Source organism: Alligator mississippiensis, chromosome 7, assembly GCF_030867095.1.
Source record: "Alligator mississippiensis isolate rAllMis1 chromosome 7, rAllMis1, whole genome shotgun sequence".
Taxonomy (NCBI): domain Eukaryota; kingdom Metazoa; phylum Chordata; order Crocodylia; family Alligatoridae; genus Alligator; species Alligator mississippiensis.
Window position 1 is genome coordinate 14,299,212 of NC_081830.1, and position 10,499 is coordinate 14,309,710.

Genomic DNA, 10,499 nt, shown 5'->3' on the forward strand with positions numbered 1-10,499 from the left:
GGCTCGTTGGTCTAGGGGTATGATTCCCACTTAGGGTGTGGGAGGTCCTGGGTTCAACTCCCAGATGAGCCCTGCTTAGCACTGTGCCTGTACCACTTGTCCTTGGAGCCTGGTGTGCTGAGCAGCATTTTCATCTAACTCCAGAGGCAGGTGAGGCCATTTCCCTGGTGCAGCTGGTGTGTGGCCCAGAGCAGGGAGATTTAGACACCTCCTTGCTCCCCCCAAAATCATAGTATTGGGTGACGGTGGCCATCGAGGCATCAAGTTGGGCTGTGGGGGTTTTCAGAAGGCAGTGCCTGCCACCGGGGCAGGTGAGTACTTTTGTGTGGGTGAGGGAGCTGTCGTCTGAGAAGAATGTCCTTGAGCAAGGCATCTTCAGGGCACAGTTTGGTTGGTGCAGAACCTGCGGTGTGGAGATGTGGCAGGCGGTACCTGTGCCAGGGGCTGGAGCCCAGTTGGAGGGGCCGTGTGCAAGCTCCACCACGCGGTGAAGCCGATAGAAATGCTTGGCTGCTACCATTTTCACTTGCTCGCTGGCCTGCTTGACGGTCTTGAGCCAAGAGGGATGCTCTTTCTTTCCTAGAAGCGGTGTCACTCAGCTGGTAGAGCATTGACTGCCCAGTTTGAAGTTCCCCGGTTGAAGTCGTTCTTGTGGCAAGGTGTGTGGCCTTGTTACCTGGTGTGGTGTGTGAAGAGGAGAAGAGGGAAGGAGAAGAGGAGAAGCTTGTGAGTTGGGCAAGGAGGCAGGAGGTCACAGCTTCTGCAGCCCGGCTCCCCGCTGCTGCCTGCCTGCTGTGGGCTTGGGCACGGGAGGCTGGTTCTCCGTTGCTGCATGCACGCCCAGGGGGCAGGGGGAACCCGTGCCCGCCAGATCTGAGCGCAGGGCAGGTTGTGTCCTTGGGCGGAGGGGGTGGCAGCTCTCTGGCTCTGCACGCACTCCCCGGGTAGCAGGGGAGACCTGCACCCCCCAGATCTATCCACATGGTGGGTGCCGGCTCCCACCCTGCTCCCCTACCCTGGGACCGGCACAGCCCAGTGGGCACGGCCCAGCATGGCAGGGAACAGTGGGGCAGCCCCAGCCCCCGCCTTCCCAACTACCCCTATTACTCCTTTCCTCCCTATGGGGGCTCAATACCGCCCCTTTCCTACACCCTGCATCAGGACCTGCTTTCTGGGCTGCCTGGGGCCATGTGCATGTACCGCCCTCCTCCAGCTCCCTGCCAGCTCCTGGCAAATATGAACTGTGCTAGCCTGCAGGGAGCTTATGGCAAAACTGCAAAATTCACGGGCTTCCCTGGTAAAATGAGAAATCCACATTTGCCTCCGGTAAAAGGTAAATTCACAATTTACTCCATTTTTTTCCGAGGGAAATGGAAAACCCTGATCATTAGGCTCCTGTAGGGAAACAAATGAGCTAAACTGATATCCTGACATAAACCCTGAATGACACTGCTGAAATGCCCATGATTTTGACCCAAGGAGAGGAGGCCCTGTGGCTTAGTTGGCTAAAGCACCTGTCTAGTAAATAGGAGATCCTGGGTTCAAATCCCAGCAGGGCCTATGTCTTGCACTTGGCATGGCTCTGTAGCTCAGGGTGTAGAGGCCTGGGCTTAGGAGTTCAAATCTCACTATTTTATTGCTTTAAGGCAGTTCATGGGCTAAATTTTGGAACTCTGGACTCTAAAACCAATCATTATTCAAACCTCATCAGATCATTGTACTCAGTCACAAGTCGTTCCTCATAAGTCACAGGGGCTGCCTACACATGCAATTAATGCTATTTGGGTTTACTTCTCAGTGATGTCCTGTGCAGTGAGCCAGCCCTGGGATGTTGTCTACACATGCATCCATTTGGAAGAGATTTCCTCCTTATGGGAGCAGCCTGCCCCAGGCCTCCTCTGGCCCTGCTCTGCCTCCCTGCCGTAGCTAGCAGGAGGTGGAGGCTCCAGCCACAGCTGCGTGCGTGCTAGGATCACTCTTTAAAAGGTAGTCCCACATGAGGCTCCCTGGCCACCTGTTTTCTTGTCCCACAGCAGTCTGCAGCATGCTGGTGCAGCCCTCTATGACTGTCTGCAGATCCTGTGCCCACCCTGGGAGGGCTGCTCCACCCCCAGACCCCAGCAGTGAGGGTGGCTGCTGCTTCCCCTGCACTGTCTGCTCCCCCTTCTGCAGCATGAGGCCAAGGCCAGCAGGGCCTGCCTGTGGTGCAGCTGCTGCTCAGGTGCTCAGGGGTCACATGGACTCTTGCAGGGTAAAGGTGAGCAATGCTAGGCATGTGACTTGTTGGTCTAGGAGCATGATTCCTACTTAGGATGTGAGAGATCCTGGGTTTAACTCCCAGATGAGCCCTGGTTGGTGCTGTGCCTGGGCAGCCTGGCCCTGGAGCTTGTTGTGCTGAGCATCCCCTTTTATCCAGCTCCAGAGGCAGCTGGCGCCATTTCCCTGGTGCAGCCGGTGCATGTCCCAGAGCAGGGAGGTTTAGGCACCTCCTTGCCCGTCTCCTTGGTCCCCCAAGCCAAGGGTCCTTTTCACCCTTGCTCTGTTCTATTCTAACCATGGCCTGCCACAGCTATCGCCTTGTCTCCTCTGCCTTTTCTCCTGATTTCTGCCACCGCTATCGCCTGATTGCCACTGCCTTTTCTCCTGACCTCTGCTACTGCTATCGCCTTGTGTCTACTGCCTTTTCTCCTGATCTATGCTACTGCTATAGCCTGATCTCCATTGCCTTTTCCCATGACCTCTGCTACTGCTATCACCTTGTTTCCACTGCCTTTTCTCCTGACATCTGCTATTGCTATCGCCTTGTCTCCGCTGCCTTTTCCCCTGACCTCTGCCACAGCTATCGGCTTGTCTCCGCTGCCTTTTCTCCTGACCTCTGCCACAGCTATCGCCTTGTCTCCCCTGCCTTTTCTCCTGATCTCTGCCACTGCTATCGCCTGATTGCCACTGCCTTTTCTCCTGACCTCTGCTACTGCTATCACCTTGTCTCCACTGCCTTTTCTCCTGATAAGGTGATAGCTGTGGCAGAGATCAGGAGAAAAGGCAGTGGAGACAAGGCTATAGCAGTGGCAGAGGTCTGGGGAAAAGGCAGTAGACACAAGGCGATAGCAGTAGCAGAGGTCGCCTGTAGTCTCGTCCTCTCACGTGCTGACTTAGAAAACAGACAGGCATTGGATTTAAGGCCCCAGAAGGAGAAGCAGGGAAATGACAGGCAAGCAGGAGTTAGCCACCAAGGAGGGAAGAGACCCACGCCAGCCCACCCGGAGGGAAGGTAAAGGAGTTTGGACACGGTGTCTGTCCTCTCTGCAAGTTGCATCCCCAAGTTGTCGACCTTGTGATGAACATGTCGTGGAAGGTTTGGAGCAGTGGGACCCCCTTATACACAGGATTCGTGCCTGAGGTCCTCCTGTTGTCATACACGGGTGAGTGCTAGCGGGGTACTCCTCATTTAGGAAACCGGATGTATGTCACACCCCCCTTGTTTTGAAAGGACACCAAGCTTGAGAGTACAGTAGGCGGCATGAGCTACGTTATTTTATATGGTATGGGGGTGTGCAATTCATTGCCAGTCAGCTGGACTTCTGTCTTGTGTACTATTGCAGGTCCCTCAAGGGCAGCTGGACAAGAGCGAACGGAAGCAGGAAAAGAAACTGGGGAACAAATAGTGTGGGTTGGGGTGGGCGGGAGGGAGGGAGGGGAATTGTTAATGCATGTTTAGACGAGTCCTGATGGAGACGGTGTGCATCTCTCCACTTCCAAACACCCATTAGGAGCAAGCAGCCCCACGCTTCAAGTTGCACCGTGCATTTGGTCTTGGGTTGGCCCCGACTGTGCGTGGCGAGGCTGAGGCATTGTGCCGGTTGTGCGTACTGATATGCGGCAGTCGAGGGTTTTGTGGGTTGTTTGGCTTTGCTAGTTAAGCGGTTGGTCCAAATAGATGCGACTGTGAAGGCAGCGTGTAGGTTTTTCTTGTTGAGCGGGTCTCAGTGGTAGCGTAGAAACGCAGGTTTGTGCTCGGTTCTGTTCGTGGCTTGGCTGTAGCTGCTTCGGCTGGAGGTTGCGGGGCCAATTTGAGGCTGTCTGTGGTGCAGTTCGTTTGCGTCTGGAAGTGAAGGCTCCATGGGTGCTTGAAAGTGTTAATCTCTAGCTCCACAGGGACGAAGATCTTGTCCTGTGTCTAAACGATCATAAAGTTAATTGACGTCGTTGTCTAACCAGTAGGAACAAGCGGACCTAAGATGTACGCAGTCGAATACTCAATGGTATAAAAAACTTTTCACCTTGTGGCTGGTGTGTGTCTACATTGAGAAGATTCAGCCATTATCCTTCCTACTGAGGCTGGCTGAAGGAATAAACTTTTTCATTCCATCTACTGATCCAGTCCATGGTCTTACTTGTAAGTCACAACAGGAAACATTTGCATTAAACAAGTGGTAAAAGACTGTAACAGATGGTGCCTAGTCATCATTTCACAATTGCTAATGCACTGTAGGAAATCAGTCCCGATTCTGTGAGGAACTGAAAATAAGGTACAGTGAAGGAGTGATGCTTTGGTATGATCTGTGGAAGTCCAGCCGATCCTTGTCTAAAAAAAGAAACTGGTCCCAATAAAAGTAAAATACTTAGGACTAACTTGTCAGCTTCTTGGTGTTTTTTAGTTCCAGTGTTTCAGACCGTAGTCTCTGAATGGCTCTGGTATGAGTCTTGCTACTTCTACTAGCATGATGGGTGCTCTTTCTGTACCGGGCTGGGTCACGGCAGGGGGGAAGATACGCTTGTCCCCTTGCGAGAAGGACAATGCCTGTGTCCATACCCAGTCACCTCCAGGTTTTCACAAGTCCCTGAAGTCCAGCTGTGGTTTCTGCCCCTCCCCATGCCTGTTCAATGTAATGTCCACGGGCTTTCAGCCATGTCTCCCGATTTTCATCCCTGAGGGGCCACTGAGTTGGGAGGGAGCCAGACACATTTTCTCACTGCCATTATATTTTAAAAATATATAATTTTTAAATTCATTTTGAATTTATTTTCAGCCATATTACTTATTTTAATTATTGGGGAAATGGTGAGTCAGTGACGGTCAGCATGTTTCCCAGCATGTTTGGCTGGAGGGAGGGAATGAATATTTTCAAACAGTTGAAACAAAAATGCATTTGACCAAGTGGAGGCTTCTGACTGACATAGGATACAAAGCTGCTTTTGCTTTTGGCTGATCCACATCAAAAAACAAAAAATGTACCGAAAGAAAAACCCCTGCTCAGTGCTGCCGTCCCGTGGTGCCGGCTCTACCTGGCAGCCCGCAGGGGAAAGCCAACCCTGCTCGGGGCAGGGCTGAGCCGGGAGCCGCGGAGGTGGCAGGCCCGGCCTGCGGGACGTGGTGTTTGTAGGGCTGGAGAAGAGGTGCGGGACGGCGTGAGCCGGCGCTGCTCCGTGGGGGCGGTGGGGCTGGCTGGGGAGATAGGCTTATATTCTGAATGCTGACGGGTTTAGGCGAGTTGGGCGCCTGGTTGCTGATCGGGTAAGATTGGGAAACTTTTTGGCCTTCACTGAGACGCAGCTGTTGCCATCGGGGAAGCCTTAAGGTCCGAGATAGAGGAGGCCCTGATGTCTGGTCACCTTCAGGGTTGGGCACCAGCCGAGTCGAAGTTTTTGGGTAACAGTATTGGATTCAGGCTCCCGGCTTGCAACCGAAGCCCCACTTTACCTGCCCAAGGTCCTTTTTTGTTGTGGCTCTGCCCTGAGTCTCAGTCTGCACCCCTCTTCCACGCACCAGGTGCTCCATGTAACAGGTCCCCGCTTCAAGCGGGTGCAGTGATGATGACCCCTTGGCTACGTAAAGCAAGGGAAGTTTGAGAGGAGTCTAAGATGGTCCTAGGGTCCGCATTAATACAGGAACACAACCCTGTATTTAACCAGCTCCCGGGGAGGGCCGGGGCGCAAGGCCTGTGGCGCACCCTTGGTCTCTCCAGCTGTCTCCCTCCTGTGTCACAGAGAGAGAGAGAGAGAGAGAGCGCAATATAGAGATAAAAAAAACCCTGCACTATTTCTCTCTCTCTCTCTCTCTCTCCACCTGATTTGGCTGCACTTGCACCTCTGCCCGAGCCCTGGCACTGTGAGTACTGCAGCGCAGCCAGCTTGCTGTCCCTTTAATTGCTGGGGCCGGAGGCACAGGGTCAAGAGGTGCGGCCCAGAGCTTGCTGGCTAGGAGAGGTTGCTAGTGTGGTGGGGAGAGTGCTGGTTTAAAGGCTTGGTGTCATGGGTTCAAATCCCACCCTGGAATGGATAAGCTGGTCTCTGGGGCCAGTTCTTTACTACTGGGGCCCAGACTCTTTCATTGCTGTGGCCAGAGGCACCAAGTCAAGAGGCGCACCCGACAGGTCTCCTTGAAGGAGAGCTTGTTGTCCTTGTGGGTGAGGTGCTGGTTTAGAAGCTTGGTGTTATGGGTTCAAATCCCACCCTGTCATTGTGATTGAGTACCCTTTGTAAGCCCATCTATGGGGCCAGTTCTTTACACTCAGGGCCTCTGACTCTTTCATTGCTGCGGCCAGAGGCATCGAGATAAGAGGCGCACCCGACAGGTCTCTAGGAAGGAGAGCTTGCTGGCCTTGTGGGTGAGGCGCTGCCTTGAGACACTGGAGGTATGGGTTCTAGTCCTGTGTGTGTCTGGGCTGGTGAGTGATCCTGAGTGAGCCCAAGACCCATGGCCTGGGTGCCCCCTAGCTGTGCTGTTTGAGCGCACAGCAGCTGGGGTTGGCTCCATGCTGCTGCTCAGCATGATTTTGTTGTCGCAGGACCTTTTGGAGGTCACGGAGAGGTCGCCCGGGGGGGGGGGGGTGTCTGGGGGCGTCTGGTTTTGGCACTCCCGGTGTACATGTCCAGTGTACAGTTGTCCATGTGACTGTAGAAGTACTACTAGTCTGGTTTTGAGACTCCTGGTTTTTTGAGACTAAAAGACATATACGTAATCAGTAATGCGGAAGTGGACGACTGTACACTGGACATGTACATTTGGAGTGCCAAAACCAGACGCCCCCCAGACCTGGGCGACCTCTCTGTGACCTCCAAAAGGTCCTGCAACAACAAAGTCATGCTGAGCAGCAGCCAACCCCAGCTGCTGTGTGCTCAAACAGCACAGCTAGGGGGGCACCCAGGCCATGGGTCTTGGGCTCACTCACCAGGCCCAGACACACACAGGACTAGAACCCATGCCACCAGTGTCTCAAGGCAGCACCTCAGCCACAAGGCCAGCAAGCTCTCCTTCCTGGACACCTGTCGGGTGCGCCTCTTATCTCGATGCCTCTGGCCACAGCAATGAAAGAGTCAGGGGCTCCAGGAGTAAAGAACTCACCCCAGACACCAATTTACAAAGGATACTTGCTCATTATACCAAGGTGGGAATTGAACCCATGATTCCTAGCCTCCAAGCCAGCACTCTCCCCACCAGGCTAGCAAACTCTTTTGATGACACCGCTCTCGGCTGCAGCTCTTGACCTGGTGCTGATCAGACTCTGGGACATGGAGACTGGTCTGTCTGGCCCCCAACGTGGGCAGAGACATCTCAGGGGTTTGGAAGCAGAAATTAGCCATGGTGGCACATTTTCCCACCATCCCCCTGACCCCCAACTTGCCCACAGCCTGCCTCGGATGCACCAATTGCATTGGCAGCTGGGAGAAGAACGGATGAAGGACCCTCGTTACCTCTGTACTGGGTGAGGAGGGCCTGTGGGTATTCTCCTGGACATAAGTATGCACAGCCAAAGCGGCAGCAAGATCCCTTCCTGCAACTGAGAGTAAAAGCAATAAAATAAAGGCTTCTGGTGAATTTTTTCCCCAAGAACAATTCCCTTCTCAACTGGTGCATGCACAAACCTGTTCTCTTTGCAAGGTGCCTTCAAGCAGCAGCAGAATTGTCCTTGCCGCTCAGCTTCAGCTCCCTGCAGGGGGTTGCAATGAGGATGGAGCTGGGCTGTTCCCAGTGGGGGCAGATAACAGAACAAGGAGCAGTGGAGTTTCACATGAGCCTTTGCTGCCTCTTTGTGGCCAGAAAAGAGAAAGCACGATGAGAATTCAATAGGACGTGGCACATTTTCCCCTCCGCCTGCAAGGGGAGGTGCTGTGCTATCCCGGTCCAACTGGGAGTATTCAGCCATCTACCTACAGAGAGTGCCACAAGCCGGAAATGAGCTGAGATGGGAGCACTTGATCACTAAAGTGGGCCCATCCATCAGCACCTAAAATAAACCAGCCTGTAGTCTTGCCTGGAGATTGGAGTAACACCGGCCCCACAGCCAAATGGTCTTCTCTGTCCAAAAGGCTTGGCCCGCGGCCCCTCCTTAAGGCACCACTTGGGGCTGCAGTGGGCGAGGGCCTGGAGGTCGCCGCTGTCTGCTCTCGGGGTCATCTTGCCGAGCTGTGGTGTGGTGCTGCCCTGCTCGCAAACGGGTCAAGCACTGACAGTCTTTCACACCCCCAAGCCCGAGCTACGGTGTGGTGCTGCCTAGCTCTGTGGGCGGTCAAGCACTGGTGGTCACTTGAGGGGGCTTGTGCCCTCTCAAGGCCATCCCATGGGGAAGCAAGAGCACAGGGGGTGCCGCCGAAGAAAACCAGCAGAGAAGACAACGCAAAAGCAGGTGTGAGCCGGCCTGCTATTTAATGGACAAATAAAATTGATCTGCCAGGCACCTCCTTGGTGTCTGGTGCCTTTCACCTCCAAGTTCATCCTTCCCCGCTGCGCTGTTTCTCTCCTCTTCTCTCCTGTTATTTCGCATCCAAGTTTCCCCGCCCACTGCCCCCTTTAATTTCTGCAGTGGTTCCCTTGTAACCACTGTGTGTGTCCTGAGTGTGTGCTGAGTGTGTCGGAGCTGGTCGTCCAGGATGCTGAATCCCTTGCTGAAAAGGGATTGATGGAAGACATCACTTGCCTGGACCGGCCACCTGAGGCTGCAGCCCCGAATCCTGCGAGACCGGTCCCCTTTGAGGGTCGATGCACATCGCCCCAGGAAAGACAAGCAGACGGGATGGCAGGCGAGCAGCAGTGAGCTGACCAGGAGGGAAGAAGGCCAGGCCAGCCAAACAGGAGGTAAAGGTAAGAGAAATTGGACACGGGGAGTGTCCATTCCCCAGGTTTCATTGCTAAGTTGCACACCCTGGGATTTGGAAGGTTTGGGGTGGGATTTCCTGTGCCCCTAGTCTGGGAGCAAGGTTCAGGTACCCTGCCTTTATTGCTTGTCTGAGGCTACTTTCTGAGGTTGGCCAGAGGTATTGTATTGCCTGTGCATTATGGGGGAGGTTGCAAGTTTCCAGAGGATACTAAGCGCATTAAGGGTTACGGTTGCTAGATGTATGCTCTGGCTCTGTTCACTTATAGCCCATCTCGGTCTCTGTTCTTGCAGGCCTCGGAAGAACGGGAAGGAGACGCGGATGGGGAAAGCAGCGGGGAAGAGGCGAGGTAGGAGAAAAGCCAGTCAGAGAAACAGGATGTGAAGGAAAGGGACTCTGGACAGAGTGGCATCCCTGCCTTCAGGTCTCGATCATGTCTTAGCCAAATTTCGGCTTTGTGAGCCTTTGGGCGAGCTCTTTGTAACTCAGAAACGACTCTCTGCCCTTGATGTTGTTGCATTTTTGCAGCAGTCAGGTGGAAGGCGGACAACCCTGTAATCGAGGTGTGTCACCACCACCATGTTTGTAAAGGCCGCGGATCTGGTTACTGGTCTTGCACAGCACAGCCCCACCCTGTCATCAGAGTCGAGGCCAGCTGTCAGACTTGGCTGCCAGTTGCACAGCAACCCGTAAGTGGGGTGCGTGCTGCTTTCTAACATGAGAAAAAATGTCTAGCGCTGGACATCCTGTAATTGGGAGTCAAAATCCACTGCTATTCCTGGCCAGTCGAAGAGGAGCCCCTGTAAGCAGAGTGGACGTAGCCTCCTTCCACTGGCCTTAGGTAGCCGGAGCAGTTTGCACTGTTGTGCCGCAGGGCGGCCTTGCACACCAGAGCTGAGCCTCATGGGGTGACAGCCAACTCTTTAGACCCCAGAACTTGATGACTTTCCCATGGTCTGGGTTGAAATCTGTGGCCTCCTCTCCCCCTGTGTCCAGGCACCTGTCCTTTTTCATGCATCTGTGTCTGACTCCACGTCTGGACCCCTGGGCCGCCCTGTAACAAGGGTGCAAGTCCCGTGCCCCTGGTGGAAGGCTAAATAGCGCAGAGCAGTGGACATCCCTGTAAGCAGGGTCCAGCTCTCTATGTCCCTTTGGGGACAGCCCTGTCCTTTGCCTGGCCTGGTGGCCCCCCCTGTAAGTAGGGCTGTGGTCCTCTCCCTTTTGCCTGCCGTGGGCAGCCTGACTAGCCAGGCGGGCCGGGCCCTGTAACGAGGGCGCCGGTCTCAGCCTTGTCGCCCCCTGGGAGCGGAGGAGGATTTTCAGTGTAAGGCTCGAGGTCAAGCAGTTTGCAGCATCGAGCTCCTTTCCAGCCTGGGAACACTTTTTACCCTTGTGAGAGTGTG

General features: G+C 54.3%; 2 non-coding genes across 2 annotated transcripts; both read left to right on the forward strand.

Annotated features, from left to right (window-relative positions):
- Positions 1-72, forward strand: TRNAP-AGG (transfer RNA proline (anticodon AGG)). The gene has a single exon. It is a non-coding gene; the product is annotated as a tRNA-Pro (tRNA).
- A 1,414-nt stretch (positions 73-1,486) lies between these two features.
- TRNAT-AGU (transfer RNA threonine (anticodon AGU)) lies at positions 1,487-1,560 on the forward strand. The gene has a single exon. It is a non-coding gene; the product is annotated as a tRNA-Thr (tRNA).
- The last annotated feature ends 8,939 nt before the right edge of the window (positions 1,561-10,499 follow it).